This window comes from Maniola jurtina, chromosome 3, assembly GCF_905333055.1.
Source record: "Maniola jurtina chromosome 3, ilManJurt1.1, whole genome shotgun sequence".
Classification (NCBI taxonomy): Eukaryota; Metazoa; Arthropoda; class Insecta; order Lepidoptera; family Nymphalidae; genus Maniola; species Maniola jurtina.
The window spans coordinates 4,010,297-4,022,358 of NC_060031.1; the positions used below are offsets into that span (position 1 = coordinate 4,010,297).

The 12,062-nt window shown below is 36.9% G+C and overlaps 1 protein-coding gene across 1 annotated transcript in view; it reads right to left on the reverse strand.

Moving 5' to 3' along the window:
• LOC123880993 overlaps window positions 1–12,062 on the reverse strand; it is a 142,369-nt gene that overhangs the window by 30,059 nt on the left and 100,248 nt on the right. The window lies entirely within an intron of this gene.

The window sequence follows — 12,062 nt, forward strand, 5'->3', positions numbered from 1 at the left end:
GTATATTATTTAATTTGTAGTCACCCACTCACTTTGTATTTTATGAGTTGTTTGCTTGTTTGGCATTGAATCCAACATCCTTTGCCATCATTTAGGCACATTTATTATACTAGTTTTCAGTACATCTGTTGCCGGGTATTTTTTTGCTGTTGCTGACTACATATTGTACATACAAGTTCAAATATTATGTAATAAGAATTTTATGATCACCTGAGAATCGTTTGATGTCGTCTGTCCACCTAGTTGTGGGTCTAAAATCACACTAATATTATAAAGGCGAAAGTTTGTATGTGTGTGTGTGTATGTATGTTTGTTACTCCTTCATGCAAAAACTACTGGACGGATTGGGCTGAAATTTAGAATGGAGATAGATTATACCTTGGATTAGCACATAGGCTACTTTTTATCCCGGAAAATCAAAGAGTTCCCACTGAATTTTTAAAAAACCTACATCCACGCGAACGAAGTCGCGGGCATAAGCTAGTGAATCATAATAATGTTCCACAGATTAAAGGTAAATACGGAAGCTTACCACAGGTTTTCTTATAATCATATTTCACACTGTTTGCTAGTAAAAGTGCAAAAGTTTAATAGTTTCACAAAAAGAAAATAGACGATATACTTAGCATGAGATGCAAATTTTATCGGGCGTTAACTGGCATAATATATTTCACTCATGTTATAAACGTTTACCATCCCCTAATATTAGCTGAGCCAAATAATTGTTATTGATGAGACATTTTGAGCCTTCTCCCATTGAAATTGGATACCTCACAACGCCACCCCATCAATAAACTGCTGACATTCCAATTCCCTTTTACGATCTGACATAATGGTTACTTTGTATTGAATTTTTGATTGTTGTTTTGGTAAACAGCTTTCGTTATTATTTAATGGTAGTAGCTTTATGGACTTGTTGCCTACAGCAGGCGCACCTACCGATACCTTCTATCTGTTATTTACAAACATTGTCACTGGTTCTTTGAAACATCACAACAATTCACAATGGTTTGTGAAAATCTCTTTCAGGTCTCAGATATATTTCAAAGAACATCGGTAAATTTAGTTTTTTTTCTGGACGTTTTGTTTCTGTTTACTTTCATTAGTCTTCGTAAAAAACATATTTGTGATATTGATACATTATTTACTAAATGATGCCCGCGATTTCATTAATGTGGATTCAGCTTTTTTAAAAATTAATAAAATATAAATTTTTAAAGAAGCTAAAATAAATAAAAAGTAGCCTATGTCTGTCTCCGGGATACAAGTTATCTCTGTACCTAAAGTCAAATCTGTTGAACGGATGAGCCGTGATATTAAGATGATCTAGACTGAGACATTTTCGCATTTATAATATTAGTCATCATAAGTATGTTATAATGATACCTACATACTTATGGTATTATTTCAAGTTGCCATAATTTGGTCTGATTTACTAATTCCATTTTCCATTCCTAATGAAGGCTAAATTAATTTATTGATCTTAATGCCTTCGGTCCGTTATAACCAATATGACCACTTCCCGGATTTTTTCATCATGTTGTAAAGCGCTAAATCCATACTAATATTATAAATGCGAAAGTGTGTCTGTCCGTCTGCTACCTTTTCACGGCCCAACAGTTTAACCGATTCTGACGAAATTTAGTACAAGGTTAGCTTATGTTCTGGGGACGGCCATAGGCTACTTTTTATCCCGGAATATCAAAGAGTTCCCACGGGATCTTTAAAAACCTAAATCCATGCGGAGGAAGTCGCGGGCATCCTCTAGTAATTATATAAAACAGTTTACAAAGCGCAACTATTATTATACAAATGAGTATAAAATAATGTGGACATTCAACCCGTTTTGAACGGTCCATTTAGGAGGCGATGGACCTGAAAATTGCATCAAATTTCAAACCGTTTCAACGATGCCGACATTACCTAAACACTCATTGCTTTTAGTGTAATTTCGTTACACTGACGTTGCTATTCCATAGTGGATAATTTTATTACTGAGTAGCTTATATCCGCAACTTTGTCCGCGTGAATTTATGTTTTTAAAAATTCTGATGGAACTCTTTGATTTTCTTGATAAATTATTAGCCTATGTCACTCTCCAGTTCTTTAACGATATCGGAACGGTATTTTGTTTCAACGCTCGAACTCTATAAACATAAGTGAGATCTATATCTCATACTAAACACACTGGTTTGAATAATTGTATTGTAAATTGGGAAAAAGTTCGATATTAGGTTGGTACTTCACTCCGATACTGAGTGAGATCATAAAATAGAAATGACACATAAAAGAATTGCAGTAAAAGAAAAAACCAATAAAGAACATTCTTTCTCCCTTTGATGTATTCCAAAGTTAGCTGAAATTACTTACGCCCCTCACATAAGTAAATACGTTTCAGTACAAATGTTGTCTTTGACCTCACCCCCGCAGTTTGTTTCCCCAAAGAACCTTCATCAAACATCACGTATGACGACAGTAAATAATATACTGTTTGGATTGTGCGATATTATGAGCACGATAGTAATGTGACATCATGGCAAAATATTTGCGCTCTGCTTGGATGTAATAAAGCTATAATTAAACAAGAGAAGTGATTATGTACAAGTATAGTAACAATAATTAACTTGTTAGCGAGTTTTTTTTTATTGCAAGATAGGTTGCGCTAGAACACAATTATGTATTAGACGAAAATCATGTATAATAGAAAGCAATGATGAAGTCTAGATTGGAGTGGGTTTGCTTAGAAGATATAAAGCTATTCACTCTTGTCTTGAAGGTGCGCAAGTTGAAGTATCACTGAGAAATGCCACGTTTATCGTAGCTCAGCAGTCCTTGGAGCCGAAAAGTCCTAGACTGAAGGCCCTGTACAAGTAATCATAACGTAGTGGGACCTTGACCACAATTTAAAGAGCAAGAGGTCTGCCTGGGCCAAAATTCACGGACTTGTATCAAACGTGATATGTGATGTTTGTATCAAAGTGATTCCCTTTGTTTCTAATACGCACTGCTAGAATATGGTTATTTAGGCTTCCGTTTTCCTTGCAAAAGGAGAGTGAATATGCGCTTTCTAGGCAGCCACGCTCTTACTTAATCACCCACTAAGTATTTGGTGTGATTGCAGTCAAGTGCAAGCCTATACGCAGGAAGTGACTGATAAGGAAGGTTGAGAATCGTATGAACTGTCACTCTTTATGTGCGTTTTAATAGAACAAAGATAGTATAATTAAATGTTGTAATTACAACGTCTTTACGTCTTTATAGGCACGTAATTTAAGAGAGCAACGGTTATATTTGTCCTAATCATACTAGTTCACACTGAAACTTATTAGCATAACATTATTCGGTTTCAGTAACATCCATTCCAGTGTGGAATCCCTGGAGTTTAGAATGTAAAATAGTTCATCATTCATTGCAAATGCCCGGATGGATATTCCCAAAAGTTGAGCAGAATTTCTCTATTAGCGGCTCGGAACATTCTATATGCGAAGGGGATTTTAACTATGCTCTAGGAATATGTTTTAGCATCTCTCCATACAAAAGTAGCCTCATGACGAGTTATTTCGCTTCAACGTTAAACATTTTGGTTTGCATTTCTAAGGTCATTAGGATGATGGAGTCTAAGGTGAAATCTATAGAGCGCACTTTGACTTTGCTCAAACTTAAGTTTCAGTTAAAACGAGACAAATTTATGCCAGCAGTATAACGCTGTCTCATTTTAACGGTGTCTTAATTCTGAGCAAAGTCAAAGTGTTAAAACTTCCCATTCATTTCTTCGCTATTCAAGATTCATAGGTTACTATATACCTGGCGACAGATACGAGGACTCTGTAGCCTGATAGGAAAGTAAATGGTCCTCAAGCCGGGAGGGTTGTGTTCCTGGTGCACTTCAGATGTTGTGTAGGGATATTTCATTGGTCCCAGAGGAGGGTAAACCTCGGCAAACGCCACTGGCTGAGTTGCACGAATGAGTGTGGCCCCATAGCCCAGCCTCCAGATGACTTGTAGGCAAAGTCTGCTTCTTTCTGGACTCCCCAGAATTATGATTACCAGCGTGGCAGACTAGGTCGAGTCGACGCTGGCATGATAAATTAGACTTTACAAAAGCGGTTATTCAGTTCATGAAAATACGTTCCGACGTCATGGAACTGTTTGTATGATAGTTTACGCACTAAATCCGACTTCCGTCATCCGATTTTTCTCTGTCGTCAATGAGTCTCCCATTCGGAAGAAATATTTGACCCAAAGTAGCCGTACCTACTGTTTGTATGAACGCTTTCAAGTTTTGGATCGGATTAGTGAATAAGCAATATCCGAATTCGGTCTAAGCCTTTTATGTCCATTTTCACGAATTCGGATCGGATGCAGTGCGCAACTGAGCCGCCCTGAGATAGTCCGAAGAGACACAGAATAAAGAGTTGTGGTAAATCAGATTTACAAAAATAAGTCGTATCTACAAATCTTAGTGTTAACCAAGAAATAGAAAAAAAGCATTTACTTTATCTTCAGCGGGCAAAGTTTGTCGTGAAACCGTGCAGACTTGCAGATAAGAGTTTCTATCTAAATATTTACGGCCGTGTGTTCCACCGCATATGAGTTACGGCTTAGTTCGAAATAGTTCCGCGCAAATTACTTAGGATGTTTGCATGCTTCGAATTAAAGTGATACTCGTAGTATAGTGCTTTGAATATATGGAAGATAATATTAAGCACAAGCTTGTCATATTTTACATAAATAGTACTTTACTGTGGTATTCTTATAACATCTTGCCGTAAAGGTTTATTAAGATTAACCTATGCATCAAAGTGAATGAGTTTTCTATGAAAAATACTGGCATTAAGACACTCTTGGAATAATAAATAGGTACCATTATGGCTACATTTATTTAAGGAACTTAATATCATCCTTTCAAACATAGAAAATTGCGAAAAGGTTGGCACTAACAAAACCGTGCGTGCGCGTTGCCAGTGATAACATTTATGGATCCAGGATATGATCACTACCTATCGACCTCGTAAGAAAACTCAAATGATAATGAAAAAAGCTATGCATGATTAAATCAAGAATAAGGAGATCCGTAGAAGAACCAGAGTAACCTACACAACTCAACGGATTGCGAAGATGAAATATGGGTAGGTCATATATATAGTTTGAAAAACCGATAGACCTTGAGGTTCCAATGTACTAAAATGGTGACCTCACAACGGAAAGCGCAGTGTAGAAATACCACCCACTAGATGGACAAACGGCATCTAACGAGCCGCTGGATTCAGGCGGCGCAAGACAATGGCGTGTGGAAGACTCTACAAAGAAGCCTATGTCCAGCTGTGGAAATTGATAGGTTGACGATGATGAATATTTCAAATCTGTTAATTCATAACTATGGATGAAACAGACAGGTGTTGACTTGTGATAGAAAAGGAGGTAGGAAAGTAAAAAAGATTAAAACTAAGCTCACTGAGCGAGAAAAAACAAATTCTGATGAAACTAAAGTTGAGACTGAAGTTCGTGCCAGCGTTGTCTTGTATAAGATAAGTTTTAGAAATGTTTACCTTCGGAACTTTCAGAAGACAAACAGATAGTTCAGACTGCAGTGGAAAACTTTGGCGTCGACGACTATACTTTATTACTTGGAAAGAGTAAATAAAACTGACATAAATTACAACAAAATCTATAACATAAGCTCATATTTCCATAAAAAGCTAACAACGTCGCAATCATCACTACAGAGTGTAAGGCTGTTTTTTCACCTGAGATGTGTTATGCAGCTATACTTTGAGAAGGTCAAAGCTAAGCTATGAAACTATGTGACCATTTCCACTAATGCTAAGCGGTGTAGCGGAGCGTGGAGCGGAGCGGAGCGGCGAACCTACTATGAAGATGCACCGCCGCGACGTTGCTGTGCGAAGTAGATACGACGCGAAGGTAGGCAGAGCATGGGGCTACACTACTCGCGCATCCGTAGCTCCCATCCGTAGCTTTTATCCGTAGCTCCCACCCGTAGCTTTTATCCGTAGTCTCAATCCGTAGCTTTTATCCGTAGCTCCCACCCGTAGCTTTTATCCGTAGTCTCAATCCGTAGCTTTTATCCGTAGCTCCCATCCGTAGCTTTATTCCGTAGCTCTCATCCGTAGCTTTATTCCGTAGCTCCCATCCATAGCTTTTATCCATAGCTCCCATCGGTAGCACTCATCCATAGCACGCATCCCTTCATGTAAAAAAACATAGCTTCGTTGAACTCGTTTTCACTAATGCTAAACTATGTGGAGCAATAAAAATGATTGGTGGATATCACACACATTCATAGCAACGTAGCGTAGCACATCTTTGGTGGAAAAACAGCCTAAAGTTTAAGTCAGTCTGCTGCGTCTATTTTAAAGCTTTAATCTCAAAAAGTGCTACTTTCAGATATTAATAATTTTAAGGAAAGTCACCTAGTTATTTTACTTTTCAATAGAAACTGTAATGTTTTAGTAACTAACTTAGTTGTTCGAAATTCTCGTGCTACATATTTGGTAGTTTATTTACATCAATGCGAGTTTGTGATGGTACGGTGTGATCGTCTATACTAGTGGTTAAGATTAGGCATTATGAAGAGATAAAATAAGAAATAAACTCAGCTGAATTATAGAAACACCTAGGTATTTAAGTCATGAGTTATTTACAAGTAATTAATTGGTACAGTACGTTGGGTGAACACGTAGACTTCTCGACCAGCTAACAGGTTTACACGGATTGAATTATAAAAAATTAATGTAAAATTTCAACTCCTCAAAATAAATATAATGAATGGAGAGATTTGTTAATTTAGAACGTCCTGTTAGTGTGGAAAATCAGTTGATACGTGTATTTGCCTTATTTAGGCCATCGGTTTGAGACCAACCGGCATTCCTCAAGCACGGGGGGAGCCCTACACTGAAATCTCAGTCTTTTAGCATTGTTATCGGGGCACAGCACTTGGACTCTCCTATTTCGCTGCGAAGCGTTTTCAATTTGCCTAGGTACGGAAACCTAGGTTCTTTTCAATGAGCTCTGGGCTCGCCCCAAAACCATGGTATTTTTGTATATTTATATATTTGTTTGATTGATTGTCAATAAATTGGCCAATTTATTAGTTCGGAGAGTCCAGCTGTATAAAGACATGACGTGTTTGCTTTGTGCCGGAATCTCGCTGCTGGTACGTCACCAATCAACCATGTACCATATAATATCAAGCAAAGGAATTACAAAGTACAGCAAAACTAGTATTTTTATCTATTCAAAAACTCGGTGATTCACAAATTCAGCTGGCGTCGGTTTTAACAGATAATGTTACCTAAAATGCTGTTTGGGAAAGATCGGTACACCATAAAAAAAAAGGTACCTACCTGCCTCGCCATCTGTCCTCCGGAGGCAGCGTGTATTCCATTGTCTCGTTCAGGGTATTTTAGTAGGTAGATGAAATTTAGCTGTTACTCGAAAGTATCCTCGACAAGGTCCCTTTAAGGTGTCTTTAGCCTGGGATTCGAACCCAGCCAACCCTATTATCTTTAGTAGTGGAGAGCATTCTTGGTATATTAGTACTAATCGTTTTGTGATAATAAAAGTATAAGGAAAAACCATCGTGAGAATTTCACATAATGGTATAAAATACCATATGATGAAGGTAAACTTGATCGAGAGTTCTCTATGAAGTCCGCGCTCAGTAGTGAGCCGGTGAAAGCTGTTCATGTTGATGAAGACGATGTTTATACCGCGGTAGCTAGTAGTTTATAGCACACCACCTTATTTTAGCTATTGAGTAATTTTTCTACCAAATCTATAATTGTAACGACAAGTGTCATTCCATCAGACTGCATTAGACTGCTAATTCAATTTTATTCCCTATTTAATGCTGAATAAGAGCTAGTATTATAAATAGGTGCACTGCTGAAAAAAAAACCTAACCTAATTTTTACTTAATAATAGGAATTGTGATTGGTAAATAGGTCATATGAGAAAATCTTAATATTGGAGCTCAAGTTAGTTCGATACATGGTTTCTTCGTATCTTTGGCTTTGTTAATATTACAATACGATAGTCTAGCCTCCAAACAAATTGAATCTCCATTATTAAATGTCTAGGAAAATGTATCTAAATATAGCAAATAAAAGATGATAGTTATACCCAAGTGCATTTATTTCTGGTAAATAATTGTTTATTTACTCATACAGTTGAGTATTTAGAAAAAAAGAAGAGAAACTGAATTTATTATTTAGACTGGGAATTAAGTAACTTTATTACATTAATTAATTCCCGGCCGAATATTTGCTTCCTAAGCCATACTAATTATTGAAAGGGAAAAGCAAATATTCAAACAAAAAAACCCTTTCGGCTTTATATAATATTATGTACACCATTTTATCTAAAATACACACATGCCCACATAATCAATAGAGATATTATCTATAATTCTTACTTCTATAATAAAGTAAATTTTAAGGACACACATTATGCGTAAATTATAATATATTCATTATTTATTCTAGATATATTTGAATCCTAGTTCCACAAAGAGAAATGTCCCATTTCTATAATTTTGGATGCAAATCTAATAGTTATACACAATATTGTAACACCTCCTAATATCCAAATAATAATATCATCTCTAATTTAGTTTGTAAAATAATTCTTTACTCAAGATTTTTGGAACTGATTTTCAAATAATCTAGTTTAAAATTAAATGTAAATTAGTACATCACCATATATCAGCTTCTGCTGGCCCGGATACACACTATTTTATTCTATTTATAATTTTTCTATTATTAACTATACAATTGCAATATATTTCTACACTTAATTAATATTCACTGTTAGGCTCTACTGCACGTTGAGCCAGACCTCAATCGAATGTCCCTCTCTCGTTCCCAGTGTAGACTTAAAACGTCCACACGGATATGTTTGTCTACGCCCATGATCTGAAATGAAAAAAAAACCCAGCGAAATTTCGGTTTCTGATTGGTTCACTCTTGCGCACAGAATTACCCTGGCTGATGGCTAATTGGCTGAAAATAAAATGTATTTCAAACTTCCCTTAATGGGCCGTACCTTTTACTTTCTCACGCCCTTGCCTTGCCTAGACCACTCGCATAACACGTGATTACAATTTTGTACACTTGTAGAGATTTCTAAGTTAAAATTTACGACTTTTATCTAATTTATGACCGACCCTAACGCAATTTAGCTTTAGAGCAATTTATTTTGCCCTTTTGTTTTTTATACTTCCTTTCCTACAATTACTCAGAATCTTAACTAATTTATTTCTTTTCGTGCGAGATTTTTGTTTTTAAGAGCAAGGCTTCAAATTTCCGACAGTCATAAAACCGTATGACGGATGGCAAGGCCATCTCACGCTCCCCCAAAATAGATTTTTAATACACGCAGTAATCCCCTATTTTCATTGCAGCTGTACTAGTCGTTTCAAAATCTATTTTTCCCCTTATCTGTATTAGAACGCTAGTATCAGACCTCCTACGCCTATCTATTATACCCTCGGGCATGACCATAACTACTTAACTCAGGTATCTCTTTGTTTAGCGTACCCCAAACTACCTGTCTTCTGTTCCTTTCAATACTCTAGTTTTACCTATCTTTCTAGTTATCTACATAGTACCTAAACAAATGAATGGCATTGTAGTTACCCTTAACTTTACCAGTATGAACGTCTATTAATGTATATACATTATTATATGGAACTGCCCCTATTATGTACGGTCCTTCATATAAGCGCATGAATTTTTTTGTCAACTTTTTATCCGCATCTGACTTCGTAAAAGTCTTAAGTTTCACTAAATCTCCGATTTCGAATTGTATTAACTTATGATTTTTGTTATAATGTAATTGCCTACTTTCGGCCGCCTTATCTATGTTTTGTCGTGCCTGCTGTCGAATCTGTTCTAACGGTTCACCCTGTAAGTCTGCCCTCACCGATGAGTCAGTGTTGAAATCAGTCGATAGCAGAGTACGTTTTCCATATATAATCTCGTTTGGCGAATATCCCGTTGTAGTATGTATTACCTGATTGTAACAATCTTCTATATCCGGTAATAGATCTACCCATGAACGATGTGATTTGTCGCAATACGTCCTGAATAATCTACCTAACTCTTTATTAACCCTCTCTGTTGAATTTGGCCGCGGATTTCTAACAGATGTGTGCGTTAATTCGATACCTAGTTGGCGAATACCTAACTCGAAAACTTTTGAAGTAAAGTTCGCGCCTCTGTCTGAACATAATGTCTTAATTGTGACCTGCTTATGAAACTTTTTTACACAAGTTAAAGTAGCCTTCCCACTAGCCTGGCGTAGTGGGTATAGTCTGATTAACTTACTATAAGCATCTTGCATTACGAATATGTATTTAAAACCAAATCGTCCTGCCGGTAAAGGTCCAAAAATATCGCAAAAAACTCTCTCTCCTATTTCCTTCGCTATTACAGTTTTTATCGGCCCCGTGTGCGTTTCCAAAGCATGCTTTGACTTTTGACATGCCTCGCAAGCTCTTACAACACGACCTATTTTACGAGACATATTTGGGAAATAATATTGACGTTTCATCAGAGCATAAACCTTGTATCGCCCGAAATGACCTACTTCTTCATGTATGCTAACTATCAAATCCCTTAGTATGTTCTCGGGAACATATAACCTTAAGATATCCCCTTTTATGTCTCTTCTATAAAGAATCCCTTCTTTAAACACGTAGTACTTTGATTCAGAAGCGTCTGCTGTTTGCACGCGTCTAATTATCTCACTAGCAGTCTTGTCGCGACTTTGATAACTACCTATCTCTCTCCATCGCTCCCGCACTAATCGTCCTAATGATGTTTTAAATAGATTCATTTCAGGCCCCGTGGCCTTGTTAGTTAATACATCAGTGGTCCCCTTTAAGTGTCGAGACAATACGTCTGCTACAATGTTTAATTTACCTTTCACATGTTCGACTGTGTAATTAAATCGCCCTATATAATGTACCCAACGTATCATCCTAGCGCTCAATAGTTTGCACGTCTGCAAGAATATCAGGCTTTTATGATCAGTCCTAATGACTAAATTCGCTCCTCTCAAATATGTTTCAAACTTTGACAAACTGAAAATGATGGCCCATAGTTCTTGTTCAGTAACTGTCCATTTGCGTTCTGTCTCTGTCAATGCTTTACTACAAAACCCTAATATTTGTTCTTCACCTGCTTCATTCAATTGATAGACATAACCCGAAACCCCCAAATTTCTGCTATCGGTTTGTAAATAATAAGTTCCCTTAGGATCTGGGTGTACAAGAAGTATCGTGTCTATAAACAATTTCTTGACCCTTTCAAAACAATCGTTAATTTCCTCTGTCCATGACCATTTCGTATTTTGTTTTAATAGGTCACACAGTGGTTTAACCTCTTCGCTATATTTTGAAATAAATCTTCTGAAATAATTTATTAATCCCAGAAATCCTCGTAATTGTTTTATAGTCCGAGGTATAGGGAAGTCTAATATGGCTTTAACCCGTTCAGGATCCATACGTACCCCGTTAGTATTTACTATGTGTCCTAACAACTTTACCTCTACACATAAGAACCGACACTTCTCTAACCTTCCAGTTAAACCTGCGGTTTCTAATTTATCTAACACTCGATCTAAATGTTCTAAGTGTAACTTCATGTCCCCCGTAGTGAATATGACTATGTCGTCTAAATAGTTTACGCAAAACTCTCGTACTCCTACTAGGATATAATCCATTGCTCTCGAGAACCCTGCTACAGAAGTCTTTAAACCTTGAGGTAGAACATTATAAGTATACGTCTTCCCCATGAACGAGAACCCAGTATACTTCCTAGAATCTTTATGCAAAGGTATTTGAAAATAGGCATTATTCAAATCAATTAAACTGATATAATTTACACCATGAAAGGATTGTAAAATCTCAGATGTGAGGGGAGGCGCGCCCGCGTCACCTACCATTTTCTTATTCAACTCTCGTGCGTCCAATAAGAGTCTTATTGACCCATCTCGCTTCTTAGTGAAAGTGAGAGGACTACAGTAAGGAGTCGCTTCCT